This window comes from Phocoena sinus, chromosome 2 (assembly GCF_008692025.1).
Source record: "Phocoena sinus isolate mPhoSin1 chromosome 2, mPhoSin1.pri, whole genome shotgun sequence".
Classification (NCBI taxonomy): domain Eukaryota; kingdom Metazoa; phylum Chordata; class Mammalia; order Artiodactyla; family Phocoenidae; genus Phocoena; species Phocoena sinus.
The window spans coordinates 60,138,941-60,161,582 of record NC_045764.1 but is presented as its reverse complement, the minus strand read 5'-3'; the positions used below and the strand labels follow the sequence as shown (position 1 = coordinate 60,161,582).

General features: G+C 34.3%; 1 protein-coding gene across 12 annotated transcripts in view; it reads left to right on the top strand.

The window, feature by feature from the left end:
• Positions 1-22,642, top strand: part of PEAK1 (pseudopodium enriched atypical kinase 1) — a 302,708-nt gene that overhangs the window by 138,887 nt on the left and 141,179 nt on the right. For 7 of the 12 annotated variants that reach the window (XR_004348631.1, XM_032623950.1, XM_032623944.1 and 4 more), the window contains 2 exons: positions 15,227-15,390; positions 22,115-22,166. The exons of 1 other annotated variant lie outside the window; for it this stretch is intronic. The gene's annotated coding sequence lies outside the window, so the exon portion shown is untranslated. Of the gene's footprint in view, positions 1-10,866; positions 11,346-15,226; positions 15,391-22,114; positions 22,167-22,642 lie in introns of those variants that run through there. 4 more of the 12 variants (XM_032623947.1, XM_032623951.1, XM_032623945.1 and 1 more) reach the window with 2 other exon arrangements.

The window sequence follows — 22,642 nt, the reverse complement described above, 5'->3', positions numbered from 1 at the left end:
CCAGGGTTTTCTATGAACACTGAATTTGAAATTAAAATTGTATGAATTCCTTTGCTGGCTTTGCTCATTCTTATATAGGAACAGAACATTTCAATATAAGACTTGGTAGTCTGAGATGTTGCTAGTCTGCTGGTCTTCTACAGGAGATATGAAGGATTGTAAGAGATTTGGAGAACTGCAGATTTTCCATACAGGTTTAAAAAAAAAAGTAATTTATTCTATTGAGTGAAACCATTTAAAGTGGCTTACTGTCTCTTTTCCAGTAATGCTAATACCACATGTCTTATAAAATTAAAAATAGCAGATGTCATTTTTCTAGCATGAATACTGGTTCACAGACTTCTTAAAAGCAAAATATAGAGAAGGTCTGATGTGATAAAGAGAATAGAAATCTTGTATAGCCCATATAGTCTGAGTCATCTACTCAAAGCTAGTAACTAAGGTCAGACATTAAGAGCCCATAAAAAGATCACAGAAAACCAATAGCAGAGAATATTGAAAGCTAGACCACACTGTCTGAAGCAAGATTATAGAATCCGCTTGAGTGCATAGAAATATTTTGTGTTCCTTATTAATTATGAGATAATACAAATTTAACAGAAGCACGGAATAGGAAGCTTTACAGATCATTTAATTATTTCCTTTCATTTTACAAAAAGAACCCAAGGTTTAGGGGGTAAATTACTTACTCAGCACCAACTAGGTAGTGACAGTAGTAGGAGTAGAATACAGCTCACCCTTGAATAACAGAGGGGTTGATCCAGGTGTCATTTATAGTCAGCCCTCTGTATCTCCATTTCGTCCACATCCACGGATTCAACCAACCATGGACCATGTAGTACTGAAAAATATTGAGTATTGAATTTAGTATTAAAAAATATCTGCATGTAAGTGGACCCATGCCGTTCAAACTAATGTTGTTCAAGGTTCAACTCTTATCTATCAAATAATTGAAGATGGGACTTAAAAGCTGTGATGGGAAATGATGGTTTTTATTGTTGTTTTAAATTTCTACATACAGTAAAATTTACTTTTTTATTAGTTCTGTGAGCTTTAACACATGTACAGATCCATGTAAACTACTGCTATAAACAGGATACAGGTAGATCCATCATCCCAGAAAACTTCAAACTGCCCCTTTTTGTTCAAAACCTCTACCTACATTTAAGCCCTAGCAACTACTGATCGCCTTAGTTTTGCCTATTCCAGAATGTTGTATAAATGGAACTGTTCACTGTGAGCTCTTTTGTGTGTGGCTTCTTTCTCTCAGCTTAATATTTTTGAGATTCATCCATGTTGTGGGTATAGTGGTTTATTCTTTTTTAAATTTATGAGTAGTATTCCATTGTACAACTACATAACCATTTGTTTAGCCATTCACCTGTTAATGAACATTTGAGTTGTTTCCAGGTTTTAGCTATTATGAATAAAGCTGTTGTGATCGTTTTTTTTAAAGAGAAAAGGAAAAAATTTTATTCATACATATTATAGGGACCCCAATAGTGAGCTCCTAAAGTATTCACAAAGGTGATTCACTTCATACTTTGAAATAATTATAGATTCACAGGAAGTTGCAAAGATAGTATCGTACAGAGATGTCCCTTGTACCATTCACCCAGTTTCTCCTATTAGTTGCATCTTATATAACTATAGAATAATAATACCAAAATCAAGAAATTGATATTGATATAAAGTGAATAATAGTTCTTTGGCATTTTATCACATGTGTACATTCATGTAACCAAAACTGCAATCTCACCAGAAAGATTTCCCTCCTTCTGTCCCTTTATAGTCACACACACACACACACACACACACACACACACACACACACACACACACACACACCCTTCACCCCTGGAAACCAGTAATCTGTTATCTATCTCTATAATTTTGTCATTTCAAGAATGTCATAAAAATGGAATGATATAGTATATATATAAACTTTGAGATTGGCTATTTTCATTTAGCATAATGCCCTTGAGATCCACCCAAATTGTGGTGTGTTCATTCCTTTTTATGGCTGATTTAGTATATTTCATGGTATAGATGTACCACAATTTGTTTAACAGTTCACCTATTTTAGGACATTTTAGTTGTTTCCAATTTGGGTCTGTTGCTAATGAAGGTATTATTGATATGTTAAGAAATAATAAGTCTGCCATTTAATTTTTTGTTTTCTGTTTGTTTCCTCTTTTTCATTTCTCTTTTCCTTTTCCTGCTTTCCTGTGGGTTACTTAAATACTTTTTAGAATTCCATGTTGATTTACTATAGTGTTTTAAAATGTATTTCTTTGTATAACTTTTTCATCATTGCTTTAGATATTACATTGTATATTTATAGCAGAGCAGTCTCCTGTACCACAGTACCACTGGCACTGCTACATTTTACTACTTCAAGCAAAGTGTAGAACCCTTACCTTCCTTTAGTTCCTTTATCCTCCCTCATTTAATTAATATTTTTATGTGTAGATGTATTATTTATAGGTATATATTATATGCATGCATACATGTATTTTATATGTACTTGTTTTAAATATTTCCTTTATATACATTGTGAACCATATCAGACAGTGTTATAATTTTTGCTTAAACAGTCAGGCATAATTTGGAAGACAAGAGGAGAAGAACTCTTACTGTATGTATCCATATTTTTACTCTTTTTGGCCTTCTTCCTGATGTTCCAAGATTCCATCTTTTTTCACTCCCTTTCTATTTAGAGAACTTCCTTTATCCATTCTTTTAGGGCAAGTCTACTAGCAAAAAATTCTCTTAGCTTTCCTTTATCTAAGAATATGTTGATTTTCTCTTCATTCCTTAAGGATATTTTTCTAGAGGAAAAATTCTGGCTTGACAGTTCTTTTTCTTTCAGCACCTGAAAGAGATTGTGCCAGTTCCTTCTGACCTCTATAGCTTTTTATGAGAAATCCACTGATAGTCAAATTGGTTTTCCCCTGTAGGTAAAGGATCATTTTTCTCTTGCTGCTTTTGAGATTTTTTCATTGTTTTTAGTTTTCAGAAATTTGACTATATGTGGTGTGGATTTCTACGGATTTATGTTGTTTGAGATTTGTTCAGCTTCTTGAATCTATAGGTTTATGTCTTTTGCCAAATTTGGGAAACTTTTTTCAACCATATTTTTTCCAATATTTTTTCAGCCCTACCCTTTTTCTCCTCTACTTCCAAGACTCTGATGACATTAATGTTGGATCTTTTGTTATAATTTCACAGCTCCCTGAAGCTCTGTTCATTTGTATCAGTCTATGTCTTTTGTTATTTAGACTGGGTAACTTCTGTTGTTTTATCTTTTAGTTCACTGGTTCTTTCTTCTGTCCCCTCCATTCTCCTGTTTAGCCCATCCTTTGGCTTTTTAATTTCAGTTCTGTAATTTTATTCTTTGTATCTTCTATTTCTTTGCTAAGACCTTCTGTTTCTTAGACTTTCTATTTTTCATTTGTTTCCAGTGTGTTGTCTCCCTTAAAAATTCTCATTGAAACTTTTTATTGTGGCTGCTTTAAAATCCTTGTGAGATAATTCTTAAATCTTTGTCATCTTGGTATTGGCATCCATTGTTTGTCTTTTCTCATTTATGTTGACGTTTTCCTGATTTGGGGTATGATGAGTGGTTTTCAGTTAAAACCTGAACATTTTGGGTATTATGTCATGAGGCTTTATACTTTATATCAATTTAGCAGGCCTCTTTTGATACTCCCCTGCCAGGGTGAAAGGGTGCTGCCTCATTATTGCCACCTAGAAGTATAAGTTCAGAGTCCCACTTACCCTCCATTGACATCTGAGGAGGAGATGGCTGTACTTCTGGGCAGGGGTGGAAGTTCCAGCTCCCCACTCTAATGACACCAACCCTGCTGGGTAAATACCTAGGAGTGGAATTGTTGGGTTATATGGTAAGTTTTGTTCAACTTTCAAAGAAGGTGTCAAACTTTTTTAAAGTGGTGATAAAATTTTACATACCTACCAGCAATTTGTGAACATTTTAGATGTTCTAAATTAATGTTATCCTATAGAACTTTCTGCAATAATGAAAATGTTCTATATCAGCACTGTCTAATACTGTAGCCACTAGCCACATGTGGCTGTTGAGCAGGTGAAATATGGCTAGTACATCTGAGGAAGTGAATTTTTTATTTTATTCAGTTTATCAGTTTAAATTTAAATGGCTACATGTGGCTAGTGGCTGCTGTATTAGAAGGTGAATCAATGCAGCTCTACAGCCTCACCAGTATTTAGGCACCACAGCTGTATGTCCTCACCAATATTTAGAATTGTCAGTCTTTTAAATTTAGCCATTTAACGAGTGTGAAATGGTATCTTGTGGTTTTAATCATTTAATGTAATTATTGGCCACTTAATTTTTATAATGATTTTTTTGAAATGCAATTATTTTTGTTTGTTGACTTTTTAAAAAAATTATTTATTTATTTATTTTGACCGTGCTGAGTCTTAGTTGTGGCATGCAGGACCTTTAGTTGCAGCATGTGGGTTTCTTAGTTGTGGCATGTGGACTCTTAGTTGTGGCATGCATGCAGGATCTAGTTCCCTGACCAAGGATGGGACCCAGGCCCCCTGCATTGGGAGCATGGAGTCTTACCCACTGGACCACCAGGAAAGTCCCTATAATGATGTTTTTAAAACAGCAGAAGTTTTTAATTTGATAAAGTATGGTTTATCAGGTGACTGTTTCTATATTTCTTTTTTTTTTTTATGGTTCATGCTTTTGAATCTTTGTCTATCCTAAAGTCATAAAAACTTTTCCCTGTTTTCTTCTTGAAGCTTTATAGTTTTACATTCTACTCTTAGGTTTATGATGTATTTTCATGTAGTATTTTTACATATACAAAATCCTGTCATGTAAAAGCAAAATTCATTTTTATTCCATATGAATATCCAGTTGTTTCAGCAACACTTGCTGAAAATATTTTCTTTCTGCATTGAGTTACTATGGCACTTTTAAAAATTAATTGACCAAGTATTTTATAGTCTATTTTTGGATTCTCTGTTCAGTTCCAGTTTTCTATATGTTATGATTAGGCTATTACCAAACTATATGGATTGCTGTAAGTTAATGTTAACTCCAGAAATCAGGTATTGTAAGTATTCCTACCTTGTTCTTCATTTTCAAAATTATTTTAATTATTCTGTTCATTTGGATATTCATATACATTTTAGAATCAGCTTGTACATTTCTACAAAAAAAACTGGGATTTTGATTTAGATTGAATTGAATGTGTAGATGAATTTGCGAAGAATTGCCATATTAACAATTTTGAATCTTCCAATTCATGACTATGTTATATATTTTTATTTATTTCAGTTTTCTGTAATTTGTCTTAGCTTTGTTTTGTAGCTTTCATTTTATAGGTCTTACACATATTTTGTTAGGGATAAACTCAGGTATTTAATTTTGTTTAATGCTATTATAATGGCATTTAAAAAAATTTTAATTTCTAGTTGTTTGTTGATATAGAAATACAATGGATATATGTATATTGAACACAAGTTCTACAGTCTTGCTGAAATCACTATATAGTTTGTATATGCCTTAGGATTTCCTATGCCAATAATTTTGTCTCCTGTAAATAAAGACATTTTAACTTCTTCCTTTCCCATCTTTATGCTTTTCATTTCCTTTTTGTGCCTCCGTATAGCTATGATCTCCAGTATAATGTTGAACAGAACATTTATTATTTATTATTATGTCAGTATTTTACAGATGCCCTTTATCAAATGGTAGTTCTTTTCCATTCTGAGTTTTCTGAAGTTTCTATTATGAATATGTGTTGAAATTTATTAAATATTTTTTCTCTATTGAGAGGATTATGTTGTTTTTCTCTTCTATTCTGTTAATATAGTTAATAACATTGATTTTTTAAAATGTAAAATCAACCTTGTATTTCTTCTTATATATTGCTGAATTTGATTTTGCTATTTTGTTGAAGATTTTTGAAAGTATGTTTATGAGAGATATTGGTGTGTAGTTTTCTCATAATGTCTTTTTCTGGTTTTGGAATCAATCTAATGCTGGCCCTATAAAATCAGTTGAGAAATGTGTCCTCCTCTACTTTCTGGGAGAATTTATGTAGGATTTGTATTACTTCTGTCTTTATATGTTAGATAAGATTTACAATGAAGTATTGGGGACTGGAGTTTACATTGTGGGAATATTTTAAATTACAAATTCAATTTCTTTAATAGATACAGTGTTATTTGGGTTAGGTATTATTTCCTGAGTCATTATGGTAATGTGTCTTTTAAGGAATTTGTTCATTTCATCATAGTTGTCAAATTTATTGAGATAAAAGCATTCATAGGGACTTCCCTGGTGGCGCAGTGGTTAAGAATCCGCCTGCCAATGCAGGGGACACGGGTTCGAGCCCTGGTCCAGGAAGATCCCACATGCCACGGAGCAGCTAAGCCCGTGTACCACAACTACTGAGCCTGAGCTCTAGAGCTCGTGAGCCACAACTACTGAGTCCATGAACCACAACTACTGAAGTCCGCGTGCCTAGAGCCCGTGCTCCACAACAAGAGAAGCCACCACAATGAGAAGCCCGTGCACTGCAACAAAGAATAGCCCCCACTCGCCACAGCCAGAGAAAGCCTGTGCACAGCAACGAAGACCCAACACAGCCAAAAATAAATAAATAACTTAATTAAAAAAAAATCATTCATAAATGGTCTCTTGTTCTTTTAATATTTGTAGACTCTTTAGTAATGTTTCCCCTTTTGTTCCTAATATTGCTGATTTCTGTCTTTTCTCATTCAGTCTAGTTAGAGGTCTGTCAATTACACTATTTTTTTTTTTCAAAGAACCTGTTTTTGGTTTCATTGATATTTCTCTGTTTTTCAGTTATCTATTTCATTGGTTTCTATTCTTTGTTAATTTGTAACTATCTACTTATTCGGTTTAATTTGTAGCCTCTTACCATGGTAGCTTAGATAATTGATTTTAGGTCCTTTCTGCCTAATATATGCATAGAAAACTAAATTTCCTCAAAGCATCTTGTTAGCTGCATCAAAAATTTTGATAGGTTAGGTTTCATTTTCATTCATTTCAAAGTATTTTCTAATTTCCCTTGTGATTTCTGGCACTTAGGTTATTTTAGAAGATGTTAAATTTCTAAATGTTTGGGAATTTTCCAAGTATCATTTTGGTTTTGATTTCTGATTTAATTCCACTGTGCTAAGGGCATATAATATACTATGTGTAGTTTCAATTTTTTTTTAATTTATTAAGACTTATTCCTGGTTCAGTAGACGGGCTATCTTGGTGAGTGTTTCATGGGCAGTATAAAAGTTTATATTTTGCTGTTGTTGGTTGAAATGTTCTATAAACATCAATTCAGTTGATAGTGCTGTTCGAGTCTTCTTTATCTTTGCTGGACTTTCAGTGTACCTGTTCTTTTCAGGTACTGAGGGAGGAGTGTTGATGTCTCCAACTGTTTTGGGTGCTTGTTTGTTTCTCCCCTCAGTTCTGTCAGTTTTTGTTTAATGTATTTTGTAGTTCTGGTGTTATGTACATATACATTTAGAATTATTCCATCTTCCAAATGAAGCGATCCCTTGATCATTATGAAATATCCCTCATCATCTCTGATACTATTTTTCTCTTGTCTTCTATCTTCTCTGATATAAATGTGGCTATTTCTTAAGATTTTGGTTTGCATGGTATATCTTCTATCCTTTTATTTTTTAACTATTTCCTTATTTTAGTGTGAGATTCCCATAGCATATATTTGGTTTTGCTTTTTTAATCTGTCTTTTAATTGGAGTATTTAGATAATTTACATTTAATGTATATATTAATGTGGTTAGGTTTATATCTACCATCTTTGCTGTTCTTTTTCTATTAACCATTCCTTTGAATTAATTTTACTTTGAATTCCATTTAATCTTCTCTATTGTTTTTTTCCTTTATTGGCTTATTCTTTTCTCTACCTTTTTATTTACTTATTTTAGTGGTTGCTCTAGGATTTGTAATATGCCTATTATTGCATTCTACTATCAAATAATTTTATACCATCTCATATAATGTAGTACATTTATAACAGTATTCTTCCTTTGTCTAACAGTCATCTTTTTTTCTCTGAACTTCATTTTGGCTAGATTTTATTGCTGTGTCTTCAAGTTCACTGATTTCTTTTTTTCTGCAGTGCTTATCTCATCCAGTGAAATTTTCACTTCAGGTATTATATATATATTTTATCTCTAGAAGTTCTATTTGGGTCTTTTTGAAAATTCTCCCATTTCTCTCTTCCCTGTATTCATTTATATGGAGCATATTTGTAACACCCTTTCAATGTCTTTGCCTGTTAATTCCACCATGTCTGTCATTTCTGGGTCTCTCTGTGTTGACAGATACTTTTCTGGTTATGGGCCACATTTTCCTACTTCTTTGTATGTCCAGTAATTTTTAATTAAATGTCAGGTGTTTGTGAATTTTACGTGTTGAGTTCTTGATTTTGTAGTATTTCTTTAAAGTGTATTGGACTTTTTCCTAATAGGCATTTTAAATTGCATATTAGTTTAATCCTTTCTAGGCTTTCTAGGCTTCCAAGCACCTTTCAGGAGGGTCTAGAGGAACTTTTATTTTGGGGCTACTTTTCCCCTGCTTCTGCACGTGGCCCTTCTGGGGTCATTACTGATAGCCTTGTATATTCAGTGAGGTTTTTCCCCTCTTGCTGGAGGGAACTTGTTGAAATATTGGTCCCATATCAGCTCTGTGAATCCTTTGTCTTAGAACTCCCTGGTAACGTTTTTCCTTAGAAGTTCTTCTTGGCTGGTCTCAAGAAATTTACCCTTCTCAGGTACAGGTTTTTATTTAGCTAAATACTCAAGGGAACCCTCATTTAAACTGCTGGAACACTTTCGCTGCTCTCTGGAACTCTACCCCATAAATTCTAGCTACCTTGGCCTCCTTGTACTTTTTTCTCCTTATCCTCACGTCAACAAGATTGCCAGACTCTATTTGGGTTCTTCCTCCTGTACTGGAGTAGTAAATTGCTTCCTGGCTGAGAGCCTTGGGTGATGGTAGGGCTCGCCTTGTTTGTTTCCCTTTCCTCAGGGATCACAGTCCTGCACTGCTAGTGTCTGAAAATAGTCCTCTCCTATATTTTATACGGTGTTCTAGTTGTTTGCAGTGAGAGGATTACTCTGGACTTTTTACCCCCTCATGCCCTCAGAAGCAGAAGTTGAATCATTCTAGAATGAGTTTTAATGCTAACACTTTTACAAAATAGTGAAGCTCTCAAGCAGTTATTATTTTTTACATAACTTTTAACCATTTATTCACTTTTTCCTCAGTATTGTTATAAAGATCTTGTATCGACTGTAGGAACTATTATTTATTTTTCAATTCAGGGAGCCCATTACAAACTTTAAATCAGAAACTGACCCAAAGAAAATAATTTATCATACCTAAGAAATCTCACAAATCAGGAAAATGGATTTTCGAGTATACAAAAATTCTCTCAATATTATGGAATAGTCATTTTAAATATAAAATTATTATTTAATATTTCATTAGAAACATGAAAGACTTGGAATGAAATACTTGGAGATAAGGAAAAAATGAACCATTTGATCTAGTGTTAAAATATAAGACCTATCATTTTAGAGCATAACCATGTGAGTATATGTACTTTATATCAGGAACCAGCAAATGTTATCTGGAAAGGGCCAGATAGTGTATATTTTAGACTTTGTGGGCCATACAGCCCTTGTTGCACCCACTCAGCTAATCCTTCGTAGTACAAAAGCAGCGTTAGATGATTTTTTTTTTTTTTTTTTTGCGGTACGTGGGCCTCTCACTGTTATGGCCTCTCCCGTTGTGGAGCACAGGCTCCGGACGCGCAGGCTCAGCAGCCATGGCTCACGGGCCTAGCCGCTCTGCGGCATGTGGGATCTTCCCGGACCGGGGCACGAACCCGTGTCCCCTGCATCGGCAGGCGCACTCTCAACCACTGCGCCACAAGGGAAGCCCCTTAGATGATACATTTTTAAATGTGCTAGCTGTGTTCTGATAAAACTTTATCTATAAAAATGAAATTTGAGTTTCATATGATTTTTATGCCTCAAAATATTTTTCTTCTTTTGATCTTTTTTTCCTGCTATTTAAAAATGTAAAAACTACATTCTTACCTTGCAGGTCATACATAAACAGGTGGCTGGTCAGACTTGGCCCCTGGGTCACAGTTTGACAGTCCCTGCTCTATGTGAATAAAAAGCTCCCAAGTAAGCGGTAGGATTCCTGTTGGACTGTTGTGTTTTCATTCTAAGTAATGCTTTTACTTAGGGAACTAAATAAATAGTTCCCTACTATTAAATTAAATAGCAAAGAAAATAAGATCACACAGTACTGAGCCTATAGGACTTTGATAGATTTTAAAATGTCAAAGGTTATATCAGAGGTTCCTCAGTTAATGGGGAATTGGGGCTAATGTCCAGTTTATCTTACTCTCAAAGTGGCACTTTTTCTCTTTTTAATTATACAAGGTTAAATTCCTTCCTTCCTATTTTGTTTCAATATGCCTATCTTATTAATGTTTAAAAATTGGCATAGGGCTTCCCTGGTGGCGCAGTGGTTGGGAGTCCGCCTGCCGATGCAGGGGACACGGGTTCGTGCCCCGGTCTGGGAGGATCCCACATGCCGCGGAGCGGCTGGGCCCGTGAGCCATGGCCGCTGAGCCTGCGCGTCCGGAGCCTGTCCTCCGCAACGGGAGAGGCCACAACAGTGGGAGGCCCGCGTAACGCATAAAAAAAAAAAAAAAAAAAAAAAAAAAAAAAAAATTGGCATATATGTATCCTAAATTTATTTATTTTGTGATGAAGTTGCCCTGGTACTCATAAACAAAATGCCCCCCCCCCCCCGGCACCAGCATTATATCATTTTTAACTTCATGCTGTCCCCACTTACAGGATCTAGGGATTTTTCTTCTTAGTTCACAATTTTGAGAATACAGCCTCTTCTCTTCATCATCTTTGCTTCTGTATTGTCCTCCACATAACCCTGTTAACCAGTTAGAACACAAAACACATTTCAAAGCATATTCTCTCTTTCTACCTGTTGTAGCTTAGCATACTAGTCAGGCCCCTCTTAGAATACTCGAAATTTGTCTAATATGTAAAGCAGTGTCGATATATACAGTCTATGACTTTGTTTGGTGTTATGTTCACACAGTTAACTCGAGCCACACTTGAATGATTATGTAGTTTGTATTCTCTAATAAGTGTATTTTCCTTCCTTAAGGTATATAATTGAAGTTGTTCTTTGGCAATTCGCAAAATCCAGTGCTGTGGAAGTTCTAGAAGAGAGGACTTGAATTTAGGTATATGCTGCTGTTGCCACAGTGAGTGGGTAGTAACATAGCTGCATATAGTCATTCATTCAGGGGATACTTTTGCTGCCTACATGTCTTCATGATGTTTTCCCAACACACTAGTACACCATCCAGGAAAAAACAAACAGAAAACAAAAAAACCAAGAAAAAAAAAAACCAGGCAATTTATTTCTTTTTACATGCAGAGAGAGAATAACCTTTGTTTTCAAATATAAAATAAAAATAAGGATTGGTTCTGAAAGAAGCTATGAAGTAATAGAAAATCATCATCCAAAGAGAATTTGCCTAGTTACTTTAAAAAAAGTTATGATTTTTAAGAAATTTTTTATACAAATTTCATTATTTTGATAATTTAGAAACTTTTCCCCATGAGTATTATAAGCTTATTCCTATCTTAATGACGTGTATGCCCTATGTCTGGAAGATGCTTCCCCTAAACTTTTCCATTTCTGGCTCATTTCAACTTGAACATCATCTCTTCAGAGAGCCTTCCTTGATACACTGTCTAAAACAGCACCTCCACCTTCCCAGTCTCTAACACCCAGTTTTATTTTCTTCAAAGCACTTATCACCATCTGAAATTAGTTTATTTATTTATTTGTCTCTTTCTGTATTAAAACAGTAAGCTCTCTGAGGTGAGAGATCTTGCCTTCCCTATTATCTGTCTATCTGTACTACCCAGAACATTTTCTTTCATATAGTAGGCTTTAAGTATGTAATTTATATGTGGCCGGAAGGATGGATAATTGAAAGTATGTCTAATGCATGATCTGTAGGAATATTTGATAGGCTCGCATGTATTGTGAGTCACCAAGAAAGAATACAGTGAGTAACTTTACCCAAATTTATTTCACTGTAGAACTACTTTTTCTTTAAGCATTTAGCTGTATTAGACTTCCACAGAAGACATTTTGGAAATGTGACAGATGTACTGATATATTTAATTGTTTTTTTCCTTTTATATTATAATAATTTCAAACTTATATACAAATTGTAAGAATAGTACAGATAATTTTTCCTAAATCACTTGAGTGTAAGTTGCTGACATTATACTGCATCACCTCTGAATTCTTTAGAGTATATTTCCTACAAAGACATTCTGCCACGTAACCAGGATAAAATAATCACAATCAGGAATTCAATGTTGATAGGTTACTACCATCTAACCTACAACCCTGTTCAAGTCATGCCAGTTGTTCTGGAATTCATTGGTGAGCATCCCTAGGAAGGAGGGAGGCACAGAGTAGGCAGCCTCAAAATCTGCATATGTCTTTTCCTTTCATATCTTTGATCACTAAGTTCATTTGTGTAGAGGAGACTCCGTAGAGCCTAGTGGAAAGTAATAGCTGACATGGGAAGTTGTTGAGGTGATATTTCAGATTTGGAGTTTGAGTTCTACCAAACACATCAGAATAAAGCGTTCAGAAAAAGACTATTTTGGGGACTGAGAGGAAAGGAATGCAGGGTGGATTATGGAAGGATAATCAATCACTGCATTAGGAAAGAGTAAGGAGATGTATGTTCTCATTTCAGTTTTTCCACTAACCAACACTTACCCGTGGGAAATCACTTCACTTCTCTATCAGTACTTTTCTAGGTTATCAGTATTTGTATATCCATAAGTTCAATTTCTTTTCATATTCAAATTTCAAAATAAAATAGGCATTAATTGCATTTTTCTTCTGTAAAGACTTATAATGGAAAGAAGACTAATTTTGCCACTCTTTATGTGATACTGGGCATCATCATTTCATCTATATATTGGTGATCTATATATATTTTTTCTTGGTAATATTTCTCCTACATGCTGCTCATCACTGTTACGTACCACATGAAGTGGTGGATTTAAGCACTGTAAGAACATTGGGTATTGTTTTCATCATGAATAACCCAGCTGTGTCAGAGTTAGATATTGTTTGATGTTGCACAAACAAAAACGTCCTTTTTAAAATGCTTTTTTGTTTCTTAAAATTTATTGAGAGGTTCAGTTCTACAGTATGTAAGCACAGTCATGAATCATTTAAAAGTGATCACATTGAAGACCGTAATTCAAAGAGTCATGTACCACAATGTTCATTGCAGCTCTATTTACAATAGCCAGGACATGGAAGCAGCTTAAGTGTCCATCGACAGATGAATGGATAAAGAAGATGTGGCACATATATACAATGGAATATTACTCAGCCATAAAAAGAATCAAAATTGTTATTTGTAGTGAGGTGGATAGGCCTAGAGTCTGTGATACAGAGTGAATACTGTATGCTAACACATACATATAGAATCTAAAAAAAAAAAAAAAAGTGGTTCTGAAGAATTTCAGGACAGGACAGGAATAAAGACGCAGACGTAGAGAATGGACTTGAGAACACGGGGAGGGACAAGGGTAAACTGGGACGAAATGAGAGAGTGGCATGGACATATATACAGTACCAAATGAAAATAGATAGCTAGTGGGCAGCAGCTGCATAGCACAGGGAGATCAGCTCCGTGCTTTGTGACCACCTAGAAGGGTGGGATAGGGAGGGTGGGAGGGAGGCGCAAGAGGGAGGAGTTATGGGAACGTATGTATATGTATCGCTGATTCACTTTGTTATAAAGCAGAAAATAACAACAACAAAAAAAATAATTCCAGGAGAGAGAATGAATTGAGGTGAGGGACAGATGAAGATGAATGGCAAAATGTTGATAACTGTTAAAGTTGGGTGATGGGTATGTGGGTTCATCATTCTCTTTACTTTTGTATATGTATTTGAAAATTCCCATATTAAAAAGTTAAAAAAAAAGTGATCACATTATCTTTTTCTTTCTTCTTAACTTTTCCAATTATTTTCCTTGTATTTGGTGTTATAGAGAAAACAAATTAGGGGTTGGGCCAGTTTAAACATGCATGTAATTGGTGCTCAAGAGTCAGAAATAAGAAGTTATTAATTTAAACTTTTTTTTTTGGAGTATAGTTGCTTTACTATGTTGTGTTAGTTTCTGCTGTACAGCAAAGTGAATCAGCTATAACTATACATATATCCCCTCCTTTTTGGATTTCCTTTCCATTTAGGTCACCACAGAGCATTAAGTAGAGTTCCCTGTGCTATATAGTAGGTTCTCATTAGTTATCTATTTTATACATAGTAGTGTGTATATGTCAATCCCAGTCTCCCAGCATCCCACCCCCGCTTCCTCCCTTGGTGCCCGTATGTTTGTTCTTTACATCTATGTCTCTATTTCTGCTTTGCAAATAGGTTCATCTTTACCATTTTTCTAGATTCCACATATATGTGTTAATATTCAATATTTGCTTTTCTCTTTCTGACTTACTTCACTCTGTATGACAGTCTCTAGATCTATCCATGTCTCTGCACATTGATGTTTTGTATACCAAATTATAAATATATTTTATACTTAAGCCTAAAGTAAAACTACAAAGTGGCTAGAGAAACTTTTGCAATTGGAGATGTCTACTTTCATATTTAACAGAGGCTATATCAAAGTTGGAAATTGTGACTGTTAGAATTGGATTTTTATAAAGGTGAAATAGAGTTTAATGTTTCTTATTTTTATATTTCTAGCCAAAAAATGAAATATACAAGAACAATCAGATGAAGTCTTAGAAAGCCTCAAGTGCATCAGTGCTAGCTAGTTTGATTCCTATAAGTTACTTGGTTCTTAGGTATGGCATGGATAGTTCTTGAGTGTGTAAGATTCTATCCATGTCTCTTCCTGAGTAAGGAAGTTACTTCTTAAATGAATAAGTCTAATTTTAACGGTTGAGTGAGTGTGAAATTAAGAATATCCTAAAGGAAAGAAAATGTCCAGTATATTTAAAACTAGTTTACTTCTCCAGTTTAGCTCTATTTTTTGTTGTTCTCTTGCAGTAAACATTGCTATCTTCAGAAAATAAGTTAAGGAATGAGAGGCAAGGAAGAAAGGACGTTCATCTTGGAAGGACCCAAAGCACTTTGAAATTTAAATGAATGTAATGATAGCTGCTAAAACCGCCTTTGTCACCAAAATGGATGAAGTACTTCAAATTTAAATGGTAACCAAATTTATCATATCATGTTACATTTCCACCAAGAACTTTAGATGACTTGAAAGGGTCTATTTTTAAGTTTAAATATTTACCTTACAAATACCAAAGTGTAGATAGAGCAGATAATTTTATAACTTATTTAGCATAGTCAGGATTTTATTTTGCTTCTTAATGCTTGACCCTGATATTAGCCAAAAGAATGTTGCTTTTTTCCCAGGTTATGAACTTCTTAACACAGAAACAGGTAAGCTTATTTGAGTAAGAATATGGCATAGTACTAGTATACTTATAGGTCCATCCTTTACCAGATATTTTTTCCTTTCATAGAAATAACCCAGGGAGCGTAAATGGTGGTATCCTATCACACATGCAAATGGTTTTTAGTTTTGTTTTCATATTATTTTTTAGTTTCCTTATGTGACATCTGGTCTCTTGATCTTTTTCCTTTCATATCTGACATCTTATTTTAATTTAATCTTTATTTTATCCTCTGCCCCTGTTTCTTAGGAATTTAGGTTTATAAAAGATACAAGGTTTTAAGTCTTTATGTCATTAAAAAAAAAAAAGACACAAGGATCCAAAATAGAAAAGGAGAGAGAAGTTTGAAAAGATTATAAAATTATTTCTTATTATGAAATTGCAGTGACTGTTATATTTTAAGTAGAGTGGAAAGCAATTATAGAAAGACTTAAAGATTCTTTGTCAGCCTTCTTAAATCTCCTTGATCTTAGGCCAAAATTGTTTCAGTACATGTTTTGTAAAGACTCAAATGTTTACAATTTTTTAATCACATCCTAGTGAAGAATTAGAACTTTTATTCATTGGAATTCTATTAATTTGATTTTGAGGTATAATCATTTGTTTGCTTGAGTCAGTGTGTCTTGGTAGTGAGTGGGTGTAATTGAGTACAACTAGGTCCTTGCTGTGAAATCAGGGCATGTGAAAAATCAGTCAAATACAGTATCCATTACTAGTCCTAATGATTCTAAGGAATGCAGGACCTATTATTTCAAGAAAATGATTTCAATTGGCAAGTGTAACCCAGGATAAGTAGTATGTAAGGAATGAATGTTCTAATCACTCTTCCCTGTGTTAACATTAACCTGGATAGAAAATACCTTGATTTTTTAAAAAAAATTATCCAATTATTGGTTAAACTTCTACTTATGGCATAATTAGAACTTTCCATGTTCTTTTCACTACCAACCATGTACCAGCATGTGGCCTTTTAAACATGTCCAGCAAATTCTTTCTAGTCCTGAACCATTAAAAAATTAAAGTTGGAGAAAGTAACTTTTGAAACACAGCAGAAATTTAAGTGCTGAATGTTCACTCATACAAGCAAGAAAATACGCAGAAAGTCCCTGGGGAATTCCCTGGCAGTCCAGTGGTTAGGACTCTGCGCTTTCACTGCCCTGGGCCTGGGTTCGATCCCTGATCAGGGAACTAAGATCCCAAAAGCCACATGGTGTGGCCAAAAAAAAAAGAAAAAAAGAAAGTCACCAAATGTCTCTGTCTTCTCCATTAATGATCTGAGTTTTCTTTACCCGTTTGATTATATTTGATTCTATAATCTCATATAACCACAGGTTCATTAATGAACCAAAAACAAATAACATTATCAAAATTTTTATCATGATACTTTTACTACTCCTTATCAAACTCTTAATTCTATTTAAATTCATCTCTCAGTGATTTTTGGTAACCATGGATAGGATCATTGAAATCCATAGGCAGTGGATTTTTTTAATCATTAATTTCTACTTTTTTTAACTACCAAATTTGTTTTTAGTCTCATAATATTAACAAGGAACAGATTAAATTAGAACTTGACCTCTCTACAAAATAAAACAAAAGAATTGCCTTGATTCTCCCATCAAGTCCAGTTCAGAGGTCATGTAATTCACCTACATGAGACCACCTGAATTACATATTATTTAATTTTTCTGGCCCCATCTAAGCTGGGTGCCTCCAAAATCCCAAATCTACTGTGGCTTTTGATGAAGGAATGGAATCAGACTTCTGATTGTGCAACTGACAGAATTTCTAATTTGTACAATTAGAAATTCATATTTGTAACTATGCAAACTATCATGGCCACTTTGAAGAGGCTGAAATTCAAAAGATGGGTTCTAGCTATGTTAAAGTTGAACCAAACACCCAGTTTTATCTAAGTTCAGTTCATTAGCTTAAAATTATGGTTCTTGGGAGTAAGGGAAGTGTATACTTGCAGACAGTAAGACCACTCTAAACAATGTATCTATCAGGAATCTTAAAATTCATAAAGCTTGATAGGCTCCATTTAGGACAACTGTCCTTATGGAGGGAAGCCTAAATGTAATTTGCCCAGACAAAAAGGAATTAAAAATAATAGTAATTCATGTGTATTGAGTGATTACCATATGCCAAGCATTCGAATTAGTGCTTAATATACATTATCTGAAGCTTCACCACTCTATTTGACATAGGTCCTATCATTAAATATATCCATCTTACATACGAGGAAACACATTCTCAAAGAAGTTATGTAAATTGCCCTACATCAAGTTGCTAGTTCAAGGTAGAGCCAGGTCTATCTGACTCCATGACCTGAGCTCTTAACTAGGAGTTTATTCTAGTTCACAAACATTCAATATTTCAAAACTTCAACTTGTGAAGTTTTTATTTACCTAGTGGCAGATAAGGAGAGGTCTTTTTTTTTTTTAAGCGAAAGGTCTTATTAGCAGCATTCTCATTTCAGCTTTGTAAAATTATGTTCCCTTTAGATACACAGTATTTTTCTTTTGCAACATCAGTTTTATTTTGTCAATAATTTATCATTGTTTTGATTATGTTCTTAAAGTGTTAGTTATTATTTAATGGAAAAGGCAACTTAATCTACTAAGTAAAGGTTAAATTACTTGAAGATGATATCATTAGACACGCATTTTATCTGAGATAACAGAAGACAGAGAAAGATAGGAGACATGGGTGAGGAAAAAAATGCAAAACTGACCTCTTTACTCAGCTGTCCTCCCTTGAAGTATTATTTGCCTTTCTCTTTATCCCAAGAAAATTCTTCCTTGTTTTTCAGTCTCAGTAACTGATACTGTTACTAAAAACTAAAATAGTAATGAATCTGGAAACCAGTTTGTCTTTTTAAAAATTTTTATTTTATATTGGAGCACAGTTGATTAACAATGTTGTGTTAGTTTCAGGTGTACAATAAAGTGATTCAGTTACACATATACACATATCTATTCTTTTTCAAATTCTTTTCCCATTTAGGTTATTACAGAATATTGATCAGTGTTTCCTGTGCTATGGCTATACAGTAGGTCCTTGTTGGTTATCTATGTTAAATATAGTAGTGGCGTAAATTTTCTGTTAAATTTATATACAGTCCTTTTCAAATAGGTACTTCTTGTCCAAATGGTAGAAAACTAAGTACATTAACCTATTATCAAAGTTTAAGATGGTAAAATTTATCATCAAGGCTCAACATATTAAAGATATCAGTTCTCCCTAATTTGATATATAGGCTTAACTCAATTCCTAAAATCCTGGCAAGATTTTAAAATTTATATGGAAAGGCAAATTAGAACAGCTAAAACGATTTTGAAAGAGAAGAAAAAAATGGAAGGAACCACTCCACCTGATTGCAAAATTTATATAGCCACAATACTCAAGACTGGTATTGGCAGTAGGATAGGCACATAAATCAATAACAGAATAGATAACCCCACACAAGTATAGCCAGCTAATTTTTTTTTTTTTAACAAAAGTGTAAAGGCAATTCAATGGAGAATGGATTGTCTTTTCATCAAATAGTGCAGAACAATTGAATATTCATGGGGGTGGAAAAAAAGAACCTCAGCCTAAGTCTCACACCTTATACAAAAATTAACTCAAAGTGGATCATAGATTTAAATGTAAAACTATAAAAGTTTTTAGAAGTTTTATATGGGAGAAAATCTTTAGGATCTGGGGCTTAGTGAAGAGTAGTTAGATAGTACAGCAAAGTACAATCTATAAAAGAAGGAAAAATGGGTAAGTTGGACTTGATCCAAATTTAAGACTTTTACTCTGTAGAAGACCCAGTTAAAAGGATGAGAAGACAAAACAGTCATATGTAGAATACTTAAAGTGCTCTCAAAACTCAACAGTTAAAACAATCAATTAAAAAATGGGCAAAAGACATGAAATATTTCACCAAAGAGGATATATTCTTAATAGCATTGGCAGATAAGCATATTAAAAAGATGTTCAACATCACTTGCTATTAGGGAAATGAAAATTAATGCCATGATGAGTTATCACTATACACTTGTTAGAATAGCTAAAATAAAAAATAGTAGCAGTACCAAATGCTGGTGAGGATGCAGAGAAACTAGATCTTTCATATATTGCTGGTAGAATATAAAATGGTACAGACACTGGAAAATAATTTGATAGTTTCTTTAAAAATTAAATGTACACTTACCATATGATGCAGCAATCCCACTCTTGGGCATTAAACCCAGTAAAATGGAAACATATCCACACAAAAACATGTGCATTGTTTTTCATACTAGCTTTATTTGTACTAGCCACAGATTGTACCAACCAACGTGTTCTACAATAGGTAAATGGTTAAACAAACTGTGGTATATCCATACCATGGAATATGATATCAGTAATAAAAAGGAATGATCTACTGATATACACCACAGCTTGGACGGATCTCAAGAACATTATGCTGAATGAAAAAAGCCAGTCTCAAAAAGTCACATAATGTATTATTCCATTTATATGACATTCTCAAAATGACAAAATTATGATGATGGAGAACAAGACAGTTGTTGCCAGGGGTTTGGGAAGGTTGAGGGGTAGGTGGATGGGTGTGACTTTAAAGAGATAGCACCAAGGGGTATCTTTGCAGTGAAGGGATACATGTCAATTTCCTGGTTTTGATATTGTATTGTATTTACACAAGATGTGACTATTGGGGCAAACTTGTTTAAGGGTAAATGAGGCTTCTCAGTACTATCTTTGCAACTTCCTGTGAATCTTCAATTTCAAAATAAAAAGTTTAAAAAAATAACCCTGTTATAATTAATAAGTATGGTCCAGAATATTCAGTCCTGTAAAATGCAAGGTCATGTTACTTCTGAATTAATGAAATGACTAGGGTGAGCTACACTAGTACCTGGTTAGAAGTTCTGGGGGTGCAACTTTGAGCTCCAAATTCCCCCCATCGCATCTGGTGGCAGTTGTCTGCTTTGGCTTAAATATTGTCAAGGGCATTTCTAGGTCTTGTGGCTGGTTGGCAGACTCCCAGGACACTCCCATTGATTCCAAGAATCTCCCAGTTAACAACTATTTCAGGAGCCAAATCTGGGGAGATTGATCCAAGAAAGAACTAGGGGTGCTGAGATCTACCCTCCTGCTTCCTTGGGTTCCTGGGAGGGATTACTGGCTATTTTCCACCAAGTTCTCTCTCCCCTCCATGTTATCACACTATCCCTCTTCCACCTTAGGAACTGTAGCCAGCCCCATTTGAGAACAAGGGTTGAATGAACTGTTGCAGCCAACTGCATATTATCCAAATATATATGATAAAATGTTTCACTTCTTTGTAACAGTTTTTCAGTTCAAGGTTTAGTGTATCTTAAGTTTCTGATATTTTGCTTAAGTAAGAAGAGTGTTTCATGTTCTTTGTAAAAAGCTGTGTAGTATGAGGAAAAGCAAAAGGAGAAGAAGAAAAGTTATGTCATCCTTGCTTTCTAAACTAAGAGCATAAAATTCGAAATGATCCTGTGGATTCTTTTGGAAAGAATATTAAGTGATCGTCTGGGTTACACCCCTACCTTCTAGTGGCACGATCAACTGACCTGAATGATGGAGTGAACTTCATGCCATTTTACATACTGACTCATTCACTCATTCATCATTTACTTGGGGAAAACAATATTTGCAATAGTGTGGAAGGTTCAGGGGATACAAAGAAGGGTAGAGTGCAGGTCCCGTCATCAGTGGCTCACCATCTAACAGAACAGGCAACACATAAATGGAAAGATAGTGTATCAAGTGCTTAATGGGAGTATGAGAACAGAGCTGTGACTGTGTTTTTTCCTCCTTAGGAAGGGTGAGGGAAGGCTTCCCAAAGCACGAAGGTATCCTGTGTACTGAGTGTTACCGGATAAATAGGATTTTACTGCCAGGGAACAAGCTAGAGGAAAAGAGTATTCCTATTCTAGGCAAAAGGAATAACATGTACAGAGATACACTTACCTCCTCTTGGGGAAAAAGAGTTACAGACTTTTAAAGTTGAAGAGGTTATCCAAGATATTTTACTTCAACATCCTTGCTTTACATAAAATTAAATGGAAGCTCTTGGAGGCAAATCTACTTGCCCAATATTACTTAGAAATTACAGTATCATTTTAAGTATTCTTTCAGACTTATGTAGTTCAAAATGTATTTTGGTCAGCTATAATGCTATTTCAAGAAAGAAGGTTCTTCCTCATGTTTTCTGTGTTTATAAATCTGCTTTACTTCTAGGCTAAAATGTAATTAGGTGTTGTTTCTATTTCTCTTAAACTTTTTTTATTATGAAATTCCATGAATTCAGAATCATATAACAAACATCTGTTATCTTACCACCAAGAATTAATTGAATGCTAACATTTTGTCATTTTTGCTAAAAGAAACAAAACAATTTAGGAATGATTGAAATCCTCTTTGTATCTCTCTCCAATTTCATTCCTAGCCTCCTTCTCCAGAGAAAATGCTCTATGAGGTTGGTGAATATATATTCTTATGTAAGTACTCATAAACAATATGAAGTATAAATGATGATATACTAGATGTACGTTCTGCATCTTTCATTGATGTGTGATATTTATTTAACTGTATTTTTTCATATGAGCTCAAAATAAAACATAGCATAGATGAGTAGGCAACATACTCTAGTCAATAGTGCAGATTTGCTGTTGTGTTGTGACTTTGTCCTCTTGTGTTTTCTTCTTAGTACCTAAAGTGCCACCGTCTTCTTGTTAATTCTGCACTGTTTTGAAAGAACGTAATTCTTTCATTCTGTAGGTTTTCAAATGTATTTTTAAGGCTTTTGTTGGGAAAACAGTTATTTCTGTGAGCTTACATCTCTCACATTAGCTCTTTTAACTCTTTACTACTGAGATTGTAGCAGGAATACTCTCTAGTAGAGTCAAATGACCAAGAAATGACTATACCATCTGGCATAAAGTCTCCCTTCACACGTGTATTGCTGGCAAGACAA